Source organism: Cervus elaphus, chromosome 33 (assembly GCF_910594005.1).
Source record: "Cervus elaphus chromosome 33, mCerEla1.1, whole genome shotgun sequence".
In the NCBI taxonomy this organism is placed as follows: Eukaryota; Metazoa; Chordata; class Mammalia; order Artiodactyla; family Cervidae; genus Cervus; species Cervus elaphus.
Genome location: NC_057847.1, coordinates 65857142 through 65869931, shown reverse-complemented (window position 1 = coordinate 65869931; position 12790 = coordinate 65857142). Strand labels below are relative to the sequence as shown.

Genomic DNA, 12790 nt, shown 5'->3' with positions numbered 1-12790 from the left:
TAAGAGAAAACAGTCATTAGAAGCCAAAAATTATTTTTGCTCACTCTTATTTCAATTGAGAACCATATTACTTCAATCAATTGGGTGACATTTATTAACTGAAATAAGAAGAGTAATGAGCACACATAACAAACTGAAGTGATGTCCTAACAAAGGAGATTGTGCATCTTTTACCATGAATTATCATCCATCCAGTAGTTCACTAAGTCTCCAGCCTCTCAATTTGACTGTGAGGACAAGTAATTCACATTCTACAAGGGCATTCCCCCAAATACATCACCTATCATGCGGGCTTCTTGTGACTCCACTGCCATCTAAGGTCTTCCTGAGAAGATTATAGGGCCACTTTCTGTCTTTCCATCTACCTTTCTCAGTGGCAAAACTCATCAGTGCCCTTTGGAGTTCTTGTTTCCAGGCATCCCACTATTCGCCAAAACAAACCAAGCTGATTTCACCATATGTGTGACATATTCTGCTAGTTACATCTCAACTTCAAAACGTTTTTTTATCCAGGAAAAAATATATTTGAAAAAAAATTATTACATGGTTAATTCCTGAAATGAGGTGTAGTTTATCTAAGCTAATGAGATAGCTTCCAGGATTTGCCTGTGACCCAAAAGCCTCCTGTTCACATTACAATCTTAGAATGAAACATCCTTAGTATAATTTATATTACCATCTTAGTCTAGGACTGGGGAATAGGCACATCTTAGCACTGTGTTAGGCATGGTGAGGAATATAATAGAATATGTCTTGATCTTTGTACCAAGAGGCTCACCAACTAACATTTCAGTGGTGCTTGGAGTCTGGTCTCTGCTAATAACTAATTGTGTGAACTTGTCACAGAAGATCCTTAACCCCTCAAGGTCTCAAGTTCCTTCTGAGTTGCTGTGAGAATAAAAATACGTTCACTGTGGAATTTCTTAAATTTAGCACACCATCAATAGCTGAGTGAAGGAAATAATGAACGATGACATAGACAATATGCTAGGGATATTTATTAGATTTCAGTAGATATATGATAGGTATATAGTTTATCTTTGAGGATTCTTCTTACAAATCCCACTGGATTTGCTGGATGTACAGCAAGTAGTATCTGAAGAGCAGATCTGACTATTCCCCCACTCTCCCCCTTGAAACCTCTTTGCTCTGAGTAATAGCATTCTGGGAATTTTTGGATGCTAAGGTGAAAACAAAGGGCGTGGAGATGGGTACAGAGCTGACTTTTATAGGTTCTATTAGGTTTGGTGCTTGGTTTTAGAAGCTCTGATGAACTCCCCATCAGAAGAGAGGATTCAGTCTCCAAAGTGAAAGTTAGTGGGAAGGTGCAGACACCGTTTCTACAGTATGGTGCCATTTAGCCATCTCATTCGCCATCTGATCTCAAGAGGCTGGTCATGGACTTCAGGAGCCCTGAATCACACCGCTATAGTCTGAGATCTTTCCCAGAACCACAAGGGCTAAGTTTTAGGTCCATTCATTTCAGGGCCTCCACCCGGTCAGCTTTCTTCTCTCTCAGCTTCCCAGATTATTCATTATCTTCTCTGCTCATTTTCTCCTCAATTAAGCAAACTCAATTGCTACAAAAGAGACTTTTAGAAAAGTACTCAGCTGTTTGCATGGGAAAGCACAGCCAGAAAAGAAAGATCTTCTTATTCACAAATTGGTGTCCTTTCTTCATGCTAACCTAGATATATGGCAGTCCTCATGTTTAGCATGTCCATATGTTGTACTTGGGGGCATTTTTAACTGTCTAAATTATTTCAATCTCACACAGAAGTAAGTGGATCAGTCTTTAGGGATGGGGATCAAAGATTCATGGAATGTAACAGCTTTGATGTGTTAGTCCCTGTGTTCCCCAAGCTGCCTGCCACAATAATTTCCTCCCAGCATCTTCAGGATGCTTCAGTTCTGGATTTAACAGTTAACAGTTCTAGGGTTCTGTTCACTCAATGGCTCAGTTAACAGTCATTGAGGCAGCCTTGTGAGCTGAAAGCACAGAGAACGGCCCCCTACTTCTGGCCAGGGAGCCCCGCTTGTCCTCTGGGACTGGGGCTGGCCCCGAATACCAGCTGGCTCCCACGCTTCTCATCCTGAAAACGGAGTCAGTGGCTGGCATTTCCGGCATCTGCACGGTTCCTGAGAACCACAGGTACTCAGGCTCTCCTCCTGCACCCTCTTGGATCGCATCTGTAGACTTCCATGCCAGGTTTTTAAAAAAATCTTACCTCTCTGGGCTTGGTGATAGGCATTGCCTCCAAGGGCCATATTTTTTTGGCTTGGTTGAAGAATTCTGTAGGCATTTTGTGGGTTAATCTAGTCCCCTGAAATGCAAACTCACAAAGCACAGTAGGATTCTTGGTAACCTTTCTAGTGATTTTCTGGGGAAAGGCCCCAGACATCAAAGCCTGTTGATGTTGCCTGGCCTGGAACACCAGGTAAGGAATAGGACAGGGAGAAATCTGGGGTAGGAAGAATTATAAAGGAAGTCTAACTCTCATGCCCTTCTGAGGACACCAACATTTTTTTCATATCTGTCCCTTTAAATTATTCTTCCTTCCCTTCTCTCCCTCCACAATATTGTCCTGGTTAGAATCTATAAAACAGAACTTCTGGTATTCCTGAGTTTTCTCATTCTCTCAGACTGTGTGCAATGACATTAACCTCAGAAATCATCTGCCATTAAAGCCATCTTTTTATTTCTAAAAATTACAGATGCCAAACGTAGTGAATTTGAAGGACTCAATTGTAAGTACCTATGAAATGAGGTGTGGACAGTCAGGAACTCAGACACCATATGCCAAGTTTCCCCCTCAAGCAAAATTTCTCCAGAATGCAAACACCTTTGGAAATAGAGTTTATACTGAAAATGCTGACACCTTCTTTATGTAGTTTCTTTAAGGCACTATAAGTTTCTCACAGTTTATAAAAAAATATTGTAACCTGAAAAAGTGTTAAGATATTGTACTTTTGAAGTCAGTTTTTTTTTTTTCCTCAGGGAATTATAAGAACTCACAAAATAATTGAATAAGATAAGAATAAAGATCATGGCATCTGGTCCCATCACTTCATGGCAAATAGATGGGGAACAGTAGAAACAGTGGCAGATTTTATTTTTCGTGCTCCAAAAATCACTGCAGATGGTGGCTGCAGCCATGAAATTAAAAGACCCTTGCTCCTAGAAGAAAAGTTATGACCAACCTAGACAGCATATTAAAAAGCAGAGACATATCTTTGCCAACAAAGGTCCATCTAGTCAAAGCTTTTCCAGTAGCCATGTATGGATGTGATAGTTGGACTATAAAGAAAGCTGAGGGCCGAAGAATTGATGTTTTGAACTGTGGTGTTGGAGAAGACTCTTGAGAGTCTCTTGTTCAGAAGGAGATTCAAACAGTCCATCCTAAAGGAAATCAGCCCTGAATATTCACTGGAAGGACTGATGCCGAAGCTGAACCTCCAAATCTTTGGCCACCTGATGCAAAGAACCGACTCATTTGAAAAGACCCTGATGCTGGGAAAGATTGAAGGCAGGAGAAGGGGACGACAGAGGATGAGATGGTTGGATGGCATCATCGACTCAATGGACATGAGTCTGAGTAAGCTCCGGGAGTTGGTGATGGACAGGGAGGCCTGGTGTGCTGCAGTCCATGGGGTTGCAAAGAGTCAGACATGACTGAGCGACTGAACTGAACTGAACTGAAGAATAAAGTTCAAAGGCACATACTGGCTTTGCATCCACAATGAGTTGATTCAGTCTTGACCTCAACAAGTCTAAGTTCACATTTGTGGCTATGAAAATAGCTGCCAAAAGGGCCTTGCCAATGAGTTTAAGGACTGGGTCACTAGGTGGATCAGCAGGTTTCATTCTCTCAAGGTCATCAATGACTTCTCTGTCCCTGGTAACTTGTCATCCCATTTGCCTTCTGTCTTCCAAGGTAAGTTTTCTCAATTATCACCACCACCAAGCCCCAGATGTTTCATGAGATGACTTGCATCAATGCTTCCCAGTCCTTTTAAAGTCCTGGCACACACAAGAATTATATGACTCACCGAGGAACACACCGCCTGCCCCCGGACCCCTGGCCACCTGAGTCCTGAGGGCTCAACATCTCAGTACACCTGGGGTCCATTCATGGCACGTCAGCACGGGAGGGAATCTCTTCCTTACTATGGACTTGGGACCTCCTCTTACTATCACCTTTGTTTTGCATACTTGTGACAGGAAAGGAAACGAAGATTTGCAGCCTGTTAGCAGCTGATAGGAGAATCTCTAGGCCCTTCTTTTTTGAAAAGAATGTTGAGAGTACTTGGGTTAGGAATACTGTCTGGCCTCAAAACTTCAATAAAGAGAGATTTATTGTGCCTGAGAGAGGGGATGAGTGGGCTAGGGGTGAGCAACCAAGAAGGGTGACATTCTGTGTGTGATGGTGGTAAGAAGACATTTTGGAGAAACATTTCAACCAGGGGCTTTTCAACTGTTAACTTAGGATGTGCAATACAAAATCCCCACTCAGCTTCATCAGTGAGCATCAGCCCTCCGCTCCTGAATCAGGTGCCCCAGCAGGTGGCTTTAATTCTCTCATTTGAAAATTAGATTATATAACCTCCATCACAGAGGTGCTCTGAGGACTAGAAACACAGCACATAATAAACAATAGCACAGTGCCTAGAACAGGTACATAGCTATCATTCAGAAAACGTCAGCAATTCTCAAAATAAGTGTTTTTGGACTACTAGCATCCTGGGGGCAGACTGGGTTTTACCCATCTCCTCAGAATTCACACAAAAGCCCCATTCCTGACTCTACTTTACCTTTATTCCACTGAACAGCAATTATATGCTGATAGAGATGATGAGATTTATAGGCCGAGAGAGTGTCTGGTTTGTTCTCCATCACCCATGCTCAGCACGGTGCCTGACACATAGTCAGCTCACATGGAGTGCAAGAAACAATAGGTGGATGAAAAACAGCTCTCATCTTTAGAAAATTCTTCCTGAGATTAAGTTGAATATGAACTTTTCCTTTTGAAATCCCAAACTGCTGCTTTCTGTTCTCACTTCAGCAACCAGAGGAAACAGCTGACTTCATTTTTCTGTGTAGCTATATTTCTCTTACAGCCAGACTTTATTAATTCAGATAGCCAGGGGGATAAGATCATTCAGAATAACTGAATATTTTAAAGACAGATTTCTTAATACTTCCAAGCCCTTAGAGCAAAGGTCAGTGACCAAGATGAAGGACAGCACAGGCAATGTGGCTTCAGCATCCACCTCAGTCGCTCCTTTGCCTCCAAGCATCACTAGGCTGGAGATCCCAGGTCTGGCATCATTCCTCTAGCCCTCATCCTCAGGAATGCAGATGCCAAGCTAAGTGTCAGCACTGCCTTTAATATCAGCACCCACAGTAGTACAAGAACCACGTTCTCACAAAGGCAAATTCCTGGGAACCACTTACAGTGAACGGTTGCAATTATTCAGTAACTTCTTATATTCTTTACACAAAACAGTGAGGATTTTCTCCTTTAAAACAATTTGGCTTCTTCTTGAATCTTCCAAACTTGTTTTACACTGTTCCCTTACCTTATTTTCAAAAATAGCTGGAAAGGGAAAATCTTACTTACAGCACTGCTTCAGATAATATAAATTTCCAAGTTGGTGGAATCTGCATTAGCACTGATTTGGAGTGTTTGGGAAGGGCCACAAAATAATTTTTTCCTCAACCTTCTCTTCTCCAGATAAAATATCTCAACTTTTTTTTCCCCACAGAGCCTATCTCACAAATATTTAATTGCTTGAATATGTAAACCAAAACTCCTGGTATTATTAACATATCTGTCCAAAGAGATTATTGTATAGGACAGACTTAAGCAAATGTTCCTTGAGTTCTAAATTGGTCTAAATATTCAGAAGAATGAAGTGAAAAGAGAATAAGCTCCAGAGTTGGAAAGAGGAGGCTTGATAACCTTCCTGGCTACCTGTTGGCAGTATCAAAAAAGTGATTTTTTAAAAAACTGTCCTGACCTCATATAATCATACCTCACTGGTGATAAGCCGGGCACAGTGCATATTACAAAGCAGGTGCTCAGAGAGTTTCCAGGAGGGATTGTCAGGGAGAGGTGAGGGCCTTGCAGGTACGTGATACACATACTGTCATGGAATTGAAGACTAATCAAACCTTTGCCTGTGTGGTCAGAGTGCTGCTGCAATACCTGAGTACATTTCACTAAACAGCTACCCTGGTTATTTCCTAAGCAAGTGCCACATGACAACCGTTTCCTTGGGGATTAGTTGATCACATTGTCATGAACAATTACAAACATGGAGCAAAGTACTTAGAGTTGGCTGCAAGCTGCCTTGTATATAGAAAAGATGGAGCCCATTCTCTCAAGAAATCTATTTTGGAGTTGACACCAGAAAGGCTTTTTAAAAAGCCTAGACAAATGAGGTTTACTGATTTTCCTTTGCTCACAGACTTATTACGTTCTCAGGGAACACTCCCAAATTAGCAAGCTGTGATTTTCAGTCTATCCTAAAATGTTATATACTTGCTTCGGTGCAATGATCTATCCTCTCTTATATATTCAAGAAAACTACTTCATTTAGTATCACTGTTTTTCTCCCTTCCATACTCATAAATCCTCAGAAAATGGAAAACTTTTTAAAACCCAAACTCATTTTTACTCTGAGAACTTCGATCAAATCTACAAAGTTTCAGTCAAACATGCAATGAGGACCCTGTGTAATTTGCCAGCCAGAAACAGCAACTTATGGGTGTTTAATATTGATACCATATTATTAATTGGCATATGTTCCTATAAGGCAATTGTTCATGTAACTAAGTCTTTGCATGAGTTCTCTCCAAGTTCCTAAACATCTTAAGCTACATGTGGCACTGGAAATATAAACCTAAACTGCAGATGGGAGAACAGATCTCTTTATTTGCACATCCTTCTCTTCATCTGTATGGCTGAAATAAGTTAAAAAAAAAAACCTAAGTCTGTTGCCAAAGTCATATCAATTAAATGGAGGTTATTCATTCTAAGTTTACTCTGTGGTTTTGTTAAAGTAGTCCAAAATGACTATACTGGCTATTTACTCACAAACGTTGGATAACTTTTGACTGTGGCATTAAGATGACCTTCTGGAAGAGTAAATTCAATTTGATGGTTTCAGAATGCGTGTGGAGACTTAGCTTCTAAGTTCAAATTGGATTTAAGCTTTCTGAGATTTTAAAAACATATAGGAGACTGCAAATTTGTTTTCCAACCCATGTGTTCTCTTTGATATAAAGGAAAACTGGAACTTTGGGGGTTTGGTGAACTAGTACATGGGCTTCCCTGGTCACTTAGCGGTAAAGAATCCACCTCCCAATGCAGGAGACGCGGGTTCGATCCCTAGGTTGGGAAGATCCCCTGGAGAAGGAAATGGCAATCTACTCCAGTATTTTTGCCTGGAAAATCCTATGGACAGAGGAGCGTGATGGGCTACAGTCCATGGGGTCGTAAAGAGTCGGACACATCTTAGCGAGTAAACAACAACTAACAACACTGGTATACAGGGAATGAAAATGAGAAAAAATGAAGGGAGCTAATGTGACACATATTTTAAAAAGAAAAAAATATTATAAAACTCCTTTGTCAAGGTGATGAAAAAGTTATTTAAACCAATATAAAAGACGTGTTACCTCAGGATGGGATGGGTTGGTATCCTGTGGACCTAATACTGTTAGTAGTAAGATCACATAAAATATTGTAGTGGGATGTGACTTAAGGACATAAATTGGAAAAGGTCAGGAATATGTTCCAAATGTCTGTGCTGACCATGAATTCACAGGAGCCCTTCTTGAATTTATGTAATCATTCATCTGGCATAAACCTTGAGAAGAAATTCCTTAAGTTTGCTATATGTTCCTTCCTGTCGCTGACACCAAGACAGCCTCTTCAAAGGTTTCTGGAATGGCCCTTGGTCGAGTGTTCTGAGATTTTTTTTTTTTATGCAACTTTCCAAATCCTTCTTGATTTTACAAATATTAATAATTGTCTCTAGACTCTTATCCCTCTAGACTGAAAAATCTTGAGCTCTTCACATAACTCCTTCATGTCTTGCTATACTACTGCGCCTGTCTTGTAAAAAAGTGGTCAGACTTGTGCAGGGTATTTACTGTGATCTTCTCTGGTGGCTCAGATAGATGGTAAAGAATTTGCCTGCAATGCGGGAGACCCAGGTTTGACTGCTGGGTTGGAATGATCCCCTGGAGAAGGCAAAGGCTACCCACTCCAGTATTCTTGCCTGGAGAATCCCATGGACAGAGGAGCCTGGTGAGCTACAGTCCATGGAGTTGCAAAGAGTCAGACATGACTGAGCGACTAATGCTTTCACTTTCATAAGAGCAGGGTAACATGATCACTACAGTTTAAAAACCAGCATTTGCTGGACTTGGTCAGGTGGTCTAGAAACAGACCTGGATCCCAGTTTCTTGCATCTTGTTTCAGAAGTCACCACTTCCAGGTTAAAGTCCTTATTAATAAGAATGCAACATAGATTACTCCCATCTCTGCACAGAGAGATAATTACCAATCAACCACTTTCCTAATCATATATCAAGTATTGGCCTCCTCATATACTTTTCTTATTGAAAAAAAAAATTAATTTTATTAGCAAAACTTTCTAGAGTACCACCAAAATGTATAACCTCAATGGTGCCAGCCCTGATCTGTGACCATCATTTTTTTCTAATTTAAGAAGTGCTAATTTATCTCTGTCTTTTGTTTCCTTTTATTCTTACTCATTCTATATCCATGACATAATTGCTCTGTCCTCAGTTTTTCTCCTTTTTATCTAATAATAATTTAGCTATTTGTTTCTCTTAATCCACTTTGGGACCGGTGCTTATAAAAGGCATGCTGCGATTTGTGTTTAGTTACTCGGTCGTGTCAGACTCTTTATGACCCCATGGACTGCAGTCCACCAGACTTCTGTCCATGGGGATTCTCCAGGCAAGAATACTGGAGTGGGTTGCCATGCCCTTCTTCAGGAGATCTTCCCAACCTAGGGATCAAACCCAGGTCTCCCACATTGCAGGTGGATTCTTCATCCCCTGAGCCACCAGGGAAGCCCTTAAAAGGCATAATAAAGTTCTAAACAAACGGTGTTTACTGGTTCTCCTTAGTTCAAAAAGGTATTGTATTCTCAGATCACATTGCCAAATTAGTAAATTACAATTTCCCCTTAAAGAAGATACAGCATATTTATCCTAAAAGGCTATCCTTGTATCTGTTTAACGATCTAACTTCTCTCTCAGCTTCACTCCATCTCTATCTGTTCTGCCAAAAGGAAGTGAAAAGTTGAACAATTATCTGGTGAATCTGATAGACACAGATGGCCATTATGGGTAAATCTGTCTTTCTAAATCTCTAAGACTCCATATCAGGTTTCCTGAATTATATGGACAACTGCCACTACTCTCCATTTTACCTGCCTGGATAACATCTGCTCTGATAAGGCGAGTGAGGAAAAGGAGGAAAGAAAATAAATTGGAGGTAAGCTGCTGCAGGAAGAGTGTCAAAGCAACTCAATTTGGTAGGAAGCCTATAAAAATAGAGAAGCATGAGGAGATTCAGATTTGTCAGTTTAGAAACAGATTAAAAATATTAAAGATGTTTATAAGCGCTTAAGCATCCTATGTATTACAAACCTATTTTTTAAATTAAAATTTTACATTCTCTAAAATTACCAATTATTTTAGTTTGCTTTTATTACAGTAATTATAGATATTTAATAAAAGGCCCCAGAAAGATAAGAATTTAAAGCTCATAGATGTTTCTCTCCATTTGTCTCTCTATATACATACTCAATGCTAATGATTTTTCAAATTGTATGCAGAAAGGAAGAAAAAAGCTTAAATCTGCATGCCCTGAAACTTAAAATAAAAAAAAAAAAATTCACTTTCATGTGCCTTACTTGCTTGGCTCAGGATTTTAATTAATATAAGGTAATCTATTTTAAGTGGATATTCAAGGATCATTTATTTTTCTTTTATGTGACTGTGGCTGAAATGTGGGTGAAGAGAAGGCTAAAGTAGATATGAGCCTATCTTTCCAGTTCAGCTGTCACTCTCCACTCTCCAATATTCCATGGTTGTTTCTACAGGAAGATAATAAAGAAGTAATGAAATCCAACAGACCAAAGGATATGAATATGGGTAAAAATATATAGAGATTTTTGCTTCTGTCCATTAAGGATTAACTATAACAGGAACAACATACACTGTTAAACACTGTTTTCAGATTTTGGGCAGCAGGGAGCACAGAACTTGATCTCCGGATGAAGGAAAACGAATGAAGTGAGCTCTGTAATGTCTGCAGCCAACTGCCCTGTGATGGTTTCCAGATTGAAAATGAAGAGGACAAACATGAACAGAGTCTGGAGGGCCTGCTGAATTGAAGAGGTTAATATAGGCATGTGTGTGTGTGTGTAGGTGATGGTGGTGGGGTAGCCAAGGCAGCTAGAATTTGCAGGGCTATGTCTTAGAAAGAAAGGATAATAGCTGAAATTTTCCTACAGTCTTCAACTATGTATTAACCTGCACATGCATGAGGTGAGACTCACAAGGTCACAGAGGCAATGACTATGAAGCTGTAGGTTAAATAATTTTTTGAGCTCACATAAGGCTGAAAATAGTTTACATTTCCATCATCCAGGGAGAACACGCCTTTCAAAAGACGGACCACATGGTAGAGCCCTAAAAAGGGTCAAGCCATAGTCATGGAGCTAAATCATTCCAGAATAAAGTCTCCCTTGGATTGTCATAACAAAACTTCAGAGCAAGCTTGAAAAATAATATTAATCTGCAAATAACTACACCCCAAAATAAAGAACAACAGTCTTCATAGGAATACAATGAAATCAAGCGCTCAACAATGTAAAATTGACAATCTCTGGCATCCAATCAAAAATCACTACTAGGCATGAAAAGAAGCAGTAAAATATGCTCCAGATCTAAGAGAAAAATTAATCAGTAGAAACAAAGTAATGAGATCATGGAGTTAAATAAGAATTTACACATATTGTAGATGTCATAAATATGTACAAAGATATAAAGTAAAACTGGAACATAATTAGGAGATATTAAAATAATAAAAATACACAAGTGGAAACTGTAGACAGGAAAAAATACATTTAAATAAAAAGAAACACACTATACAAAACTAATAGTAGATTTCAGAGCTATTAGATACAGCAGGAAGAAAAGATCAGTGAGTTTTAAAACATAACAAAATAAATTATCCAAAATAAGGCACGTAGAGAAAAAAACAGTTAAAGAGAGACGATCAGTGACCTGGAAGTCAATACGAAACAGTCTAAATGTGTATAATTGGAGCCCTGGAAGGAAAGAAAAGGCAGTGGAAAAATTAAGTGAAGTAATATCCAAAAATGCACATATTTGATAAAAAATAAAAAGCTATAAACCCAAAATCTAAGAGACTCAATGAACCTGAACCAGAACCAACATGGAGAAAATGACATTTAGACTCATCATAATCAAACTATTGAAGATCAATAATACAGATAAAATTTTAATGGCAACTGAGAAGAAAGATAGTTTGTAGAACAGAGGTAAAACTGACAGCAGACTTCATGCTGGAAACTACGTAAACCAAAAGAAAATGAAACAACATCTTTAAAGTCTTGAGAGAGGGGAAAAAATCCAACAAAACCTTTCAAACTTAAAAAAATTAATTTGAATTAATCAACTTCTCAACTAATTTAAAAACCAAGGGAAAATATATGCCTTTCAAACTAACAAAAAGCTGAGAGAATTCATTGCCCAGAGAATTTTTAGTGTAAGATATTAAGGGAAGCTTCACAAGCAGATGAAAAATATGTATCAGGCAGAAATCTGGACGGATATAATAGAAAGAAAATAGAAAGAAATGTAATTATATGCTATATAAAGTATATTTTTCTTATTTTTAAAATATCTCTAGAAGATAATTCACTAAAGTCAATTTACAACATATTGCAAGGTTTTCAACATCTAGAAGTTAAATATTCAACAATAGTATAAATTGTGAAAAAGATTTTAAGAAAGTAATCTGTAATACAGATAGATATATTATAGACAGACTGCTAATGGGAAGATGTAATTACATTTAAACATTAGTTCAATCACTAAACCAAACCAAAACAAAAAACCACTAAACCCCAAAGATGTATAGCTAATAAAGTGCAAATGGAGGTACAGTGGAATCATAAAAAAATACCCAATTCAAAAGAAGGCACATATAGCCCCAGAGACCAGGAGGACCCAAGTTCCCTGGGGGAGGCTCCTAGAGAAAAAACTTTAAAAGAAATTGTCCACGACCTGATACATTTGATTAAGTGGAAATTAATATTGAAAGGGGCCTTACAATTTTGTTGGAGAACTTGGAATCAATGAGCAGCACATAGAAACCTGATAATTGGTATAAAATGTCACATTATTAATGCTAGAAAAAATTCTAAGCTCTATAAGAAAGGAACTTATAAGTAGTATAATTACTAGTTAGTTCATTACTGAACAGTATTTGCATAATCATAAAGCTCTAAATAATACATACTAAGTTAACCAAAATCAGTAATACATTTTTTTTTAAAGAAAAAGGGAAGAAGAAAGGATCAAGAATGCAAATTCATAATCTCACATAATAGAAAGTCAATAGATAAGTTCACATTTTCAAAAACTCAAGAAATGGCAGTGTTCATTTGTCATTTCAGAATATGGAGGTGCAAGGCTGAAAGAAATAGCTGA

At 38.6% G+C, this 12790-nt stretch overlaps 1 protein-coding gene across 3 annotated transcripts in view; it reads right to left on the bottom strand.

Moving 5' to 3' along the window:
* Nucleotides 1–12790, bottom strand: part of NCKAP5 (NCK associated protein 5) — a 1015164-nt gene that overhangs the window by 75153 nt on the left and 927221 nt on the right. The gene's annotated exons all lie outside the window — the stretch shown is intronic.